The following is a 12,833-nucleotide window of genomic DNA, read 5'->3' on the forward strand; positions in this document are numbered from 1 at the left end:
TGCAAGAGGGAAACAGCGTTCCCTCTCAAGGCGCCTCGACCACAACAGGCAGCTGGGTTTCAATCAACCAACCTTTGGCTGCAAATAATGAGCATGCAAGAACCAGCAGCCCTTCAAGTGGCGCCCACTGCCATACTTTTTCCTCCATGCCCCCGCATCGCATACAGTTTGAAGCTGTAAAGATAGGGAATAAGATAGCTGTAGGAAGATCTCAGCAGCACGTGGAGGCAAGGCACAAGAAGGGTCCCACGCCTCCGTGATACTCTTCCTCTTCCGTGCCATGTGCAAAATTGAGTAAGTGAGTGCCTTGATTTCAGTTGTGGGCGGGGGGGGGGGTTGACTCCCAGTCAGGGACCGGCACTCAACCCTTCGGGGACCGGCAGCGGTCCAGGGACCGGTGGTTGAGAAACACTGGTCTATACTGAGTGGCAGTTGTTCTTCATGGTTGCGGACAAGAGGTTTTCCCGGCCCTACCTGGAAATCTCAGGGATTGAACCTTGGGCCTTCTGAATGCAAAGGAAATGCTCTACCACTGAGCTACTGCCCCATCCCATACAGCGTCATACCACTGAGCTACGGCATCATGAGCTGTAGGGGTTAACTTAGCAACCTGCACCTATTCAATATAGAATGTGCATTATGCTGGTATTCTCAACCCAATGTGGCAAATTCCCTCCTTGCACCTGACTCTAGAGGGGCAGAAGCGGAGGTGTGTTGTGAGTTGCTGCCTCCTGTGATGAATTGCCAGAACTGTGGCCTGAGACATTATCACAGGAGTGAAGGCGCTCAGACTCTGGACTTGCCCTGCTCTCCCAGGCGGGCAAATCGATCCCTCTGCTACAGGAAGGACTATACAGCACTTCCTGTTTGGGCTGGGGCACTGCCTAAGCAACAGGATCTCCTTGGCTCTGGTGTGTTCCTTTCTGTAACTTCTGGCTTGACTCCTTGGTTAGATTTCTGGCTTTGGTCTTGACTCCTGGCTTGCTTCTCAGTTCCTCCATCCAGACCCCTGGCTTGATCCCTAGGAGTCATTTCAGGCTTTGAGGCAGAGTACCCTCCATCACCATTCCTACTACTGCTGCACATGTATCCAGTGACAACAGTGGGGAGCACAGACATCACGAGACCATGGTTTATTTTATTTTAACTAAGGTGTATTTAACAAACCTGGATTGGTGCTATGGACAATCACCAAATCTTGATTTGTTTTGCCATATTCAGGTACCACCCCTCCTCCCTGTGATCTAGGCTTGCCCCTCTTTCTATAAGAGAGCCCTGCGAGGGTGGAACTACTGAAATTAAACCACAACTATGGTTCAGACTTCTGGAAGTTTTCCACACCTGGCTATTAGTTTGCATCTCCCTGGAATGGAGGTGTGCATTAAAGTATCAGCCAAAATTACCCCAAAGTCCCTATGAGCTATCAGACAGCACTTCACACACAATTCAGGTTTTTCATCAAGTGTTAGAGTGTAGCCTGATTTATAAACGGATAAAAAAATCCACTTTTTGCATCAGTTTTTTGGGGCAACTTCAAACTCACAGTAAAGCCTCACAGAAAACCCGTGGTAAAGCCTGCTGTCTGGGAAAGCTCCAGGCCTGACTCCTGGGTTTATTACTATTACTTTCACATTTGTGGGCTGCCCCAAATTTCCATCTCTGGGCAGTTTACAACAACCTAAAACAAATTAAAAATGAAAACCTTAAAACAAGTTAAAAACACAGTGCAGTTAAAACGCTTGGGCGAAAAAAAATAAGTCTTTAGACTTATTTAGACTTATTTAAAATAAGCCTTTTAAAAGTTGTCAGAGATGAGAAGGCTCTTATTTCAGCAGGAAGCACATTCCAGTGTCTTGGGGCAGCAACAGAGAAGGCTCGCCTCTGCGAAGCCACCAGATGAACTGGTGGCAACTACAGACAAACCTCTCCAGATGATCTCAGTGGGCGGTGGGGGTCATGGCAAAGACAACATTTTCTTAAATATCCAGGCCCTAAGCTGTTTAGGGCTTTATAAGTTATAACCAGCACCTTGTATTTTACACAGAAATTTAGTGGGAGCCAGTGTAGCTCTCAGAGATGACCCAGAGATCAAACTGGCTGCCACATTCTATATCAGCGTCAGTTTCCAGACTCCATACAAAGGCAGCCCCACAAAAAGCACATTTCAGTAGTCAAGTCTGGAGGTGACCAGCATATGTATCTAAGCTTGACTTCTGGATACTGGCTTGCCCCCCCACCCCCAGTCCCGACTCTCCTGAGATTGCTGCCCAAGGCCCAGTCGTGACAAACTCCCAAGCCCTCCCAGCTTGAGTAATAGGCCATACATTTGTGATCTGGACCTTTAGCCATGCCCAACAGCAAAGCAAGAGGGATTCCTTTTGTCTGACATAATTCCTTATATTCTAGCTTTGACCCAGGTCCTCTTGCAAGAGCAGCATTGACATTTTCTCTCCCTACATTTCCCTGCCCTCTATCTTCTTAGCCATCACTGGAGGTCAGCATCAATGTGGGTCACAACTATATGCATAGCAAGGAGAGAATGATGGAAATTTATTTGGCTGTGTGATTGCCAAGGTCACCTTCCCGCCTTGGTAATTTTCCTTGATGGGAAACAAGATCCATTTTTAACAGCTCTTCATTTTCACGGTGACACTGTCCTCCTGCTAGTGTGAGACTTGGGGAAGGGGGGAAAGGCCCAGCCCATTGTTCCTCCGTCCACTGGTGACAGTTTAATTAAACCCCATTTGAGACAGGGTCAACAAGGTCAGGTGCTCTCCAGCAAAATATCAACTAAGCACCATTTCCAGGCACCAAGGCAGCGTAATGAGAGACTCTCCAGAGGACAAAGAGCACAGGTTTAAGGACATGCATTGCTCTGCCTTAGTGATATACACATCCACACATCCCCGCCCTCCATTATTATGGGGAGAGGAATGCACAAATAGGTCCTAAACAGGAAGCCCGTATGGTGGCTAGAGGGGTGGACTTGGACTGGGGAGAACCGAGTTCAAATCCCTGTTTAGCATGAAGCTCACTGGGTGGCTTTGGGCAAGTTGCTACTTCTCAGTCTAACCTACCTCATAGGGTTGTTGTGAAAATAAAATGGGATAAACTCAAATACACCACCCTGAACTCCGTGAAGGTGTTCAAATGTAAAATGCAAACGTGATGAATAAAAATAAATAAATATACCACATGCAACCCAAGATCAAGTTCAGCTATGCTGTGACAGTTAGGGAGTAACAGGCCTGGTAGAAAGGAAGCTGGTTTTGTGGTGGGCACTGAAGGGAAATGGCAGAAACCAAAACGGTTTATATAGAAACACAGAGCTGCTGATCAATTCAGATGAAATGTGAATAACCGGTTCCAGTCAAGCAGTAGCTCTTCATTGATGCCCTTCTGCTTCCTTGATCCATCTCCCTGATTACTTTCCCCATACACTTCCTTTTTTCTATTTTGTGCCTGAATCCCAATATAATCCCATCTGGTGGGCCACTGTGCAAGACAGGATGCTGGACTAGATGGGCCTTGGGCCTGATTCAGCAGGGTTGTTCTTATGTTCTTACCACTGTCTTGCCCATCAGCTAACACAGTCCATCCTTTCTTTAGCCATTTTACATAATGCCCATCAGGGAGGTACCCATTCAGCCCTGCTGCCATCTCTCTCTCTCTAAGCCTGTCCCCCAGTCAGAACAAACAGCCTTAAACACAGGCCAAAAGCTCAGAACAGGCTCCAGCTAATGGGAGCTCTCAGCTAACATACATCATACACAGCACAGCTGGAGTTGTCATATAAAAATGCAATTTACAAGAAAGGGTCATGGAGACTACATTAAAGATCTCAACCACTTTTAAATGATTCTGTCATGACTTCCTCTGTGAAATGGAAATCTTGTGAAAGTGCTAGGGATTCCTTAGCTCCCATCAAGGAATAGCCCCCTAGTTCCTTCAGGAAAGCTGTCACAGTTAAACCAGTTTATATCCATCGCCTAGAATTACGTAAGAAGCTAGTATCCTTTGTATTCAAAGAGGCTGTGATGCTTTATAATAAAGGGTCATACTTTAAAACACAGCTTGTAAAGGGGATGGGAGGACAGCTGGCTTGCACTGCTCTGGTTTTCCCACACAAGGTTTTTCATGCAACACATGGTGACAGTAGTTTAAGGTCACTGTTCTGTTAGTGGCCAGAGTTTATATAAGTTCATCATACTGGATTTCCTCCAAGTCCACTCAATCATGATGATGGGAAAATACTGTTTGTGATATAGCAGAAGATGGACTGGGTCTCACGATCAGTGAGACCCAGTTTCTCCTGGTGAGCAGGAAGAGCGGGCTAAGCCCGCTATCCCCGCTCACGAGCAGGCAGGGAGCCCTGGGTGGCCGGATCGGCTGCCCACACGATGGCTGGCCCCGAGACGGAGCCGGCAGGGGATGGGGGGAGCAGGGGCCGCGCGGCCCCCACAAGCCCCAGTATGCCCTGCACGAGGGCGTAGGGCATACTGGGGAGACCCCCGGAGCCGGGAGGCTGCTTTTAAGCCTCCTGGCCGGGGGTCTACTCATGAGTAGGCGCGGCGCAAAGGCGTGCCGCAGCTACACATGATCGTAAAAAAGCAGGTTTGCTGGAGCGTTCATTCTGCAAACCTGCTTTCTACCAAAGGTTCTCGAGCGGGTTACCCGCTCAAGAACCACCGGGCTCAGCTGTGAGCCCGGCGGTTCTTACGGTCACCAAAAATCGGGCTAGCCTCTGCTAGCCCGATTTTTGCTGATCGTGAGAAGCGCCCCGATGATTTGTTGTAATTAATGTGTTTGATGGTTTCTAAAGTAGCAGAGAAGAGTTCTACATACAAATCCTGAAAATCAGGAAACTAAGAGTCATTCTAGGTTTTGAGTCTGAGTGCACTCCACATTAACCCTCCTACTGCTACATATATATTCAGGGCCAACGGGGAGAGTTCTGACATCATGAAGAACCATGGTTTATTTTAACCTAAGTTTGTTACAGGCGATTCACAAGATGGGAGGAAATCGGGCTAGCGGAGGCTAGCCCGATTTCCTCCCATCATGAGAACCACCAGGCTCGGCTGCAAGCCCGGTAGTTATTAAGCGGGTCATCCGCTTCAGTAGGCCTCCCCTACTGCAGCAGTCTACTCGCCGCAGCAGTCTACTAAAGAGCAGACTGCTGCTCATGTGCGGGGAGAACAGGCTAAGCCCACTCTCCCTGCTAACCCCCTAGAGGCTCTTCTCGGTAATCGTGAGAAGAACCTCTTAGTTTGTTTATTGTATAGTGGTTTGTTTAGGTATTGCCTCTTATCCTTATTTCCCATGAACTAGGCTTGCCTCTCTCTATGTGAGAACCCTGCAAAGAAAGAGCTACTGAAACAAAACCAAGATTCAACCACAGATTCAACGTTACACAAGTCTATGGTAAGGACACACAAACCAACTCCAAACCCTCAGTTCAAATTGTGGTTTGACTCCCCGAAACAAACCATGCTTTGTTGACTGACATGAGTTCAGATGTAAAAACTGACCACAGTTGGACAAAATAAACCAAGGTTCCTTGTGATATTTGGACCTGCTCAGTGTGTCAGATGCAGAAAATACATGGTATTTGATAGTGTTCTTCCTAAGTGCTCAAAGAGTGACATAAATATAAGCTCAGTAACTCTCACAACTACCCTGTAAGGCAGGCCAATATTATTATTTCCATATAACAGGTGTTGGAGATAATGGCTGAAGTAAGATTTCAGGAATTTCCTAGTTCACAACTCCTTCTCTTAACTATTACCGCCTGTGGGAGGCTGCTTCTAACCAAGTCCAACTGTAACATCTAGGAAGATCCTTGTGGATCCTCCTGCCTGCATAGAGAAAGTCCATATCAGCAGCAAACAGTTTTGGGAAGATTCAGGACAGGCATAGAAAATATTCAGGTGACTGGGAGGCTCCACATGGCAAGCTAGTTAATGAGGTGATTCCCACAAGCAGCAAAAACCGGGCTAAGGGAGCCCAGCCCAGTTTCTGCTGCTCGTGTGCAGCAACAGGAGCTGTGCAGCTCCCAGCAGCAACCCCGCCTAAATGCCCTCCCCCTTAAATGAGGTTAACGGAACGAGCGCTCTGTTAACATTACTGGGGCTCTGGGGGGCGAGGGGGGCATGCAGTAGTGATTCCCTTTGCCTGACCCCTGGAGCTGCCGGACGAGCTGCAGCCGGGCACGTGAGGGCCCAAGCAAAACTGCCGCTCGTCTGGGCGGGCGATTCGCCCACCCAGGGAGTTCCGTTTGATCGTCTGTGGAAAAGGAAGCACTTTCGGGCTTCCTCCCCACGTAACAGGGTAGCCCTTTCCACTTGATCGTGGAAAGGGCTTCCTAGAAGTTATTGCTGGTCATGGAGAGAGGTCATAGGGAGTTGCTTTCTGTGTACTGGCTTATAGCCAGAGAAAGGTAAAAAGCTTAAAAAATAAGGGCTAAGATTCTACCCAAGTGCTTGTGTAACAAACAAAGGTGCACTAGCAGAAGACAACTGAATAGTTGCGCTAGAAGACAGAGATTTGCAGAACTCCACTCTTGCACAGAAGTTCTCTAAAGCAAACGAGACGTGTTGCAGGTTGCACAATTGTTGCACAAGCATAAGCATGCATGCGGCTGAGCAACCCTAATTCTGGAACACAAGCTCCAGAGCTAGTGCAAGTAACTAGTGTAACAGCTTTTCACTAACTCAATGTTCTTTTGCAAGCCCTTTGTTAGGATGTCAACTAAGGACTAGAAGCTTTAAAATGTTGTGGATTCTGACATTTGGATCACATATGTGGATCCCAACAGATCCTAACATTTCTATGTCCAGATCCCACCCCATACCTCCCTCTTGCATCTGTCTAGGTGTCTTACTTCTGGGTCATCCATGGAAAGAAAGGTGAGGGAGTTCCCCCATTCCCTACTCCCCTTAGGAGGCCCCCAGATCCCATCTCCATCTCCTGCTGATGAGATTTGGGTTTACAAGACAGGCATCAACAGAGCTGGTTAAAGGGAGGAGGGGGGATTTTGCTCTACAATAATTATCTTTTTTTTTTTTAAATGTAAGAGTCAGAGGTGACCTTGATGCAGGAGGGGTTCCAGCGAGCATGTACAGTATAGTGTGTGTACATTTCTACACATGCGGGAACAAGACCTACAACAAAATGGGTTCCCTCCAACACATAAGCCACAGGATTCAGCTATAAATATATTGGTTGATGCACAGAACCCATCAGGAAAGTAGATGGCAAAAGGCAGTTAGTCTAGTGTGCACACACAACACACACATCTCACCTGGTTTGCTGGCCTATGAAACCCTTAGTATTTGAGATGGAAGTCTCACCCCAAATCAAGAAGGTTTTGTATTCCAGAGAAACCATGCAATACAAAAAAGGGAAGGAAAAGTAGTAACTATATATACAAAAATTATAGTTACTCCAGTATTTCACAACCTACCATAAACAAAAAGTTCTTGCATGGCAGCCAATCAGACATTGACGGCGGGGGGAACCTCCACCTTATGAGCCCCTGGTGGCGCAGTGGTAAAACTGCCACCCTGTAACCAGAAGGTTACAAGTTCGATCCTGACCAGGGGCTCAAGGTTGACTCAGCCTTCCATCCTTCCGAGGTCGGTAAAATGAGTACCCAGAATGTTGGGGGCAATATGCTAAATCATTGTAAACCGCTTAGAGAGCTCCGGCTATAGAGCGGTATATAAATGTAAGTGCTATTGCTATTGCTATTATGTCCATGGAATGCCACAGAAAAGGTATCCCAGCTCCACAGTACCTACATTTATTAAACATACAAGCTTTATTCACTAATTACTATATCTAGATACTTGGATAAAGGGGGAACAGGAGCAAATCTGCAAGCCCCACCTCCTTGTCAATGCACTCCATAGCTCTGCCCCTATGCTATCCACAAGTATACCATTTGTTTAGGGAAGGGCCCTTGGTTCTCAGCATTTCTAATCAAGGGAAGGATCTTCTGCTCAGTCCAGCACTTGTCTCTTCAAACACATACTATATCCATGGGCAGTGTGGGGACAGAGACATGGAGCAGGTTGGCATGGGGGGAGCGGAGCTTGCCAGCAAACCCTTGCTCCCCTTGTGTCTGTATACTCTGTGCTTGGGCACAGCGTCCACTGAATACAGCTACACGTCTGAAACCCCTCCGCTCTTGCATGACATCTCTTACTGGTGCAATCTGTGTGTATCTTTAGGAAATTCTCAGGCTTGAGTCCTGAAACTGTTTCGTTGCATTCTTTATTTTGATTTACAATTTGTCATACTCAGAAAGACTCAATGTGTAACAACCTTTGTAAACAGAATGTATAGCAGTATCACAAAATATTGCTTCTATGCTAATCCTTGAGGCATATTCTAACAGCAGAAAGGTTTGAAGTTAGCCAGGTGCAAGCTAGACCAGGCAAGAGGGGAACAGATTTCTGCAGTGAGGCTTAATCCATCCACAATTATTTCACCAAGCCTGATTCCCTTGTAAGGGGTTGTGGTGTGTATGGGGGGCGGGGGTGTACACACGCTGCATCCTTTCACATAAATCCACAAACTGCTACATTTTTATTTATCAGGGAGAAATATATATAGTAGGGGAGACACACTGTCCAACAACAGTGAGCAACTGTTTAAGAGTCTGAAGAAGCAAAGTCACTGGCCAATGGCAATGAGCCAGATCCAGTCATCAGCTGCCATGGTAACAGCTACCTCAGAAACCATGCTTTTTAGGGGCTTGGCACAAGCCTATCCCCTCTCTTGTCCTTTTATATCACATACAAAAAGGAGGAAACCATCTCCCTGGTCCTTCTTTTCACACTCTTACCTAGGGTCTTGCATCTGGATGAGAAGCAGGTCCTAGCCTCCACTGGGAAATGGCTATACATACTTCCCCTCACTTGGGGCTGGAACCCCTAACAACCCAGGCCAAAGTGGCTTTCCAGAAAAAGAAGCAAACTGGCACTCCTTAAAATATGGGAAACAGAAGAGAAGGGGAAGCAAACTTTCACTCTCCTCTAGTTTCATGAGGCAGTTGTACCCCTTTCCCAGTGAGAGAATGCCACCCTCTGGCTGAGAATGCCAGCGTCCTTCTACATTATTAGATTTCACAGAGGGCATGATGGAAAAACAGGGCTATCCACATCTCTCCCTGCTGTAGCTCCGGGCTGTCTGCAAAGTGTTGCTCAAGTTAAAGATACAAGAATCATCTTACTTGTGTTAGAAGGAAGCACTACACAGAAATTGTTCTGTTCTCTGTCACTTGTTCACAGTTTTCAGTAGCCTACGATTTAGCATGTGTTAGTCAAGATGATGTGTTGCCCTCCTGACAACACATTGATATTCTGATCTTTCATCATCTAGGTTCATATGAGTTCTATTCTCCCTTATGCCACAAATGAGATCATTTCTGAGAGAAAATAAAAAAGAAGGGAAACAGTAACTTTCCCCATGATGATTTTGCAACCCTTCCCCTTACAGTGAGGAACCCCACTCTATATGTTGATAGGAAAACGTTATCAGCACAATATGTTGATAAAACTACTATTGATAATCTTGAAAAGATTTCAGTTGTTTGTTTGATTTCTATACCGCCCTTCTAAAATGGCTTAGGGTGGTTTACATTAAAACAAAACAATTAAAATCAATTAGCAGTTAAAAACAGAGGTTGCAAAACACCATAAAACAATAACAGTTAAGACATTTAAAACAGTTTTAAAACCCTGAAAAACCAGGTTACAATGTTAAAACCATTTACAGCAATTTTAAAACCCTGAAAGGCCCGGCCAAACAGATAAGTTTTGAGGGCTGTCCTGAAGGCCAATAATGAACTCAAATTACGGATTTCTGCCGGGAGCGCATTCTATAGCCCAGAAGCAGCTACAGAGAAGGTCGGCCTCCGAGTCGCCACCAGACACACCGGTGGTAGCTAGAGACAGACCTCCTCAGATGACCTTAACGTGCAGTGAGGATCATGCAGAAGAAGGGGCTCTCTAAGGTAACCTGGACCTAAGCGATTCGGGGCTTTAAAGGAAATAACCAGCACTTTGTATTTTGTCTGGAAACATATCGGCAGCCAGTGCAACTGTTTTGAAACAGGCATAATATGGTCTCTCCAGGTTGCCCCCAGTGTTCCCTCTAAGGCGTGTGCATGTGCACACACTCACAAGCTTTTTGATGTCCACTCAGTCAATTTTAGATCCTGCTCAGGTTGAATCAGGAATGCCCCACTCTGAATGCATGTGCGCACACACTGCCTTGATCCTGCCAACCAAAACAAAACTCATTCCGCACACAGATGAAAAAAATTAGAGAGAACACTGGTTGCCCCAGAGACCAATCTGGCTGCCAATATGTATATGAATCAATTCTTCACTAAGGTCCAGATGATATTCCTCCTACTAGCCTCTTGTATACAGAAACTGGTGTTTGACAATCAGAGTACCCTAGAAAGGAAAAGGGGAAGTCAGCAAAACATGATTATCTTTCCCCCATTCCAAAATGCTCAAAAATTACAATGATTATTTAAAGTCTGGCTTGAAGTCATTAGCTTGTTTCTGCCAGTGGCTCTCCTATTTTGAGCTGTCCTCTGTGCACACTCCTACTTTCTGCAAGCATGTTTGTGCCTGCACACACAACACTTTTTATTGTTAAAGTGCCTTTTTCTGACTCAAAAGCTTTGCCAGAAACCCTTTTCACATCCCTCCAATATGTGTTAATGATGCTCTGCAGGTGCCCACCCCCTCTGATTTTGATGTTTTGTTAGCAGCTGCTGGTACACAGAAGAAAACATGCTATACAAGTCATTATTATTTTTGCATTTATAGAAGTCATACTGAAAACACATAAGTATAAAAATACTTTATAGACAACTGGATCTATTTCAAGATATTAGCATGAGTTTTGAAGAAGGTGGGTTTACAGAGGAAATGAGCTATATATATGTTTCTCTAAGGCGTACCCGTTGCTAATCCCATGTGTGGCATCTCTCGCGAGAGTTCACGAGCAAGCTGCCAGCAGGGGAAGAGGAAAGCGGCGGCGCTGGTGGACAGGTGAGGCAGGAAACAAAACAGCGGAGGGGGGAGAAAATGGCAAAGGCAGCAGCAGCAGGCAAGCGGGAAGAAAATGGCATTGGCCAGCGGGCAAAGAAGACAGGGAAAGAAAATGACTGTGCTGGGCAGGCGGGTGAACTAGAGGTGTAGATGCTCTGCACCCAACCCAGCTAGTATTTTATAATTTCCCATATTCATGGATTTATTTGTACATTTTACCTTTAATCTATTTGTAATTCCCCCTTTGAAAAATGCATATTCAACTGAAATTGTATACTTTCTGCCTTTCCCAGCTCTTGGCAAAGAGCAGGGAAGGACAAAAGTGATTATAATGTATATTGTCTGTTCAATTAGAAAACCCGAGGCAAAATGTTTAGAGTAATATTCAGTGCAGCAAGGGAGAAATCCAGCTCTCATTTGTGCCTGGCTCAGTTATTTTCATGCAGTGATCCACATACATACATACCACACACAAAAACTGACCGGCACCAAAGTAGCAAAGAGGCCTGTTTAGGCTGTCCCTTCAACCTGACATAAATTTGTGGGGCAAACATTCCAGTCCATGGTACCAAGTGAATTGCTTCAGTCGCTCCTCTTCAGGGCTGTTTCAACTCAGATAGTAAAGCACTGGAGATGCAAGAGAGCTCCCCTCCTAACCGCAGCACAGCTTTGTAGGCCTACAATTTTATGTCTAAACCCAGTTCCTGAAGTGCTTGGTTCACGGGCCAGCCAGGAATGATCTTTGCTCCAGTCTAGTTGTCCAATGCCAATTCTTTTTATAAGCTATTCCAGCCAGATGTATTTTATGAGCAAGAATCTCAGCTACTACGGCCACTGAAATGTTGCCCTGCCACCACAGTACAAGCAGTTTCTCCAGAACTATTTTCTACTGCCATAGTATCACAAGTTCTAAGCTTTCTAGTCCCATCCTATCACCTTAAGCGGTGCAGCGGGGACATGCTTTACTAAGAAGCAGAAGGTTTCCAGTTTGAATCCCCACTGGTGTGTTTCCCAAACACCTATATCAGGCAGCAGCGATATAGGCACGGGAGGAGGCCATGGTAAACCCCTCCTGTATTCTACCAAAAGAAAACCACAGGGCTCTGTGAATGCCAGGAGTCGAAATCAACTTGCCGGCACACTTTACCTTTACCTTAAGTGAGTCCCATCCTGCATTTCATACCATCCAACTCAGGATTAAGTAACTTGCTTCCTAGTTCTTTTCACTCTCAATCAATAAGGTGCCAATTGCCCTCAATAAGATGCCTGCTCTTCCTTCTTAAAGCTCAAAGAGTTTACTTTACCCAGTGCAAACTGCATCCATTCCTTTGGAGGAGATTAGAGGGATGACATGGCCTTATCTCCCAAAAGCTCTTCTTTCAGCCTCGCTTCTTATTCTTCTCTTAGTTTTTCCAAAGGCCAGACCAAGGGTTCACCAGCTGATAAATGGGGTGGGCATTCATTTTCAGAACAAATGAAACCCAAACCAAAGGGGTTCCATTCGGTTCAGATTCCATTCGGTTCAGATTCCATTTGTTCCAACACATACAAAGTTGAAAACATATGAGTATGAGAGAGATTTATTTTTGGAATCCTTTTCATTACTCATTTGTTTTCATTTTTTAAAAATTAAAAAGGAAAACATTTTACTTTTAACTTGCCATGTCTGTGTTGGCAGCTGTAGAAGCTGTACTTTTACCTCAAAAAAGGTGGGGAGGGGCAATTTATTTATTTGTTTGTTTTCTTTCTTTCTTTTTC

General features: G+C 45.7%; 1 protein-coding gene across 4 annotated transcripts in view; it reads right to left on the reverse strand.

Moving 5' to 3' along the window:
* The window catches only part of SLIT1 (slit guidance ligand 1), a 178,975-nt gene that overhangs the window by 132,391 nt on the left and 33,751 nt on the right, over positions 1-12,833 (reverse strand). The window lies entirely within an intron of this gene.

Source organism: Hemicordylus capensis, chromosome 3 (genome assembly GCF_027244095.1).
Source record: "Hemicordylus capensis ecotype Gifberg chromosome 3, rHemCap1.1.pri, whole genome shotgun sequence".
In the NCBI taxonomy this organism is placed as follows: domain Eukaryota; kingdom Metazoa; phylum Chordata; class Lepidosauria; order Squamata; family Cordylidae; genus Hemicordylus; species Hemicordylus capensis.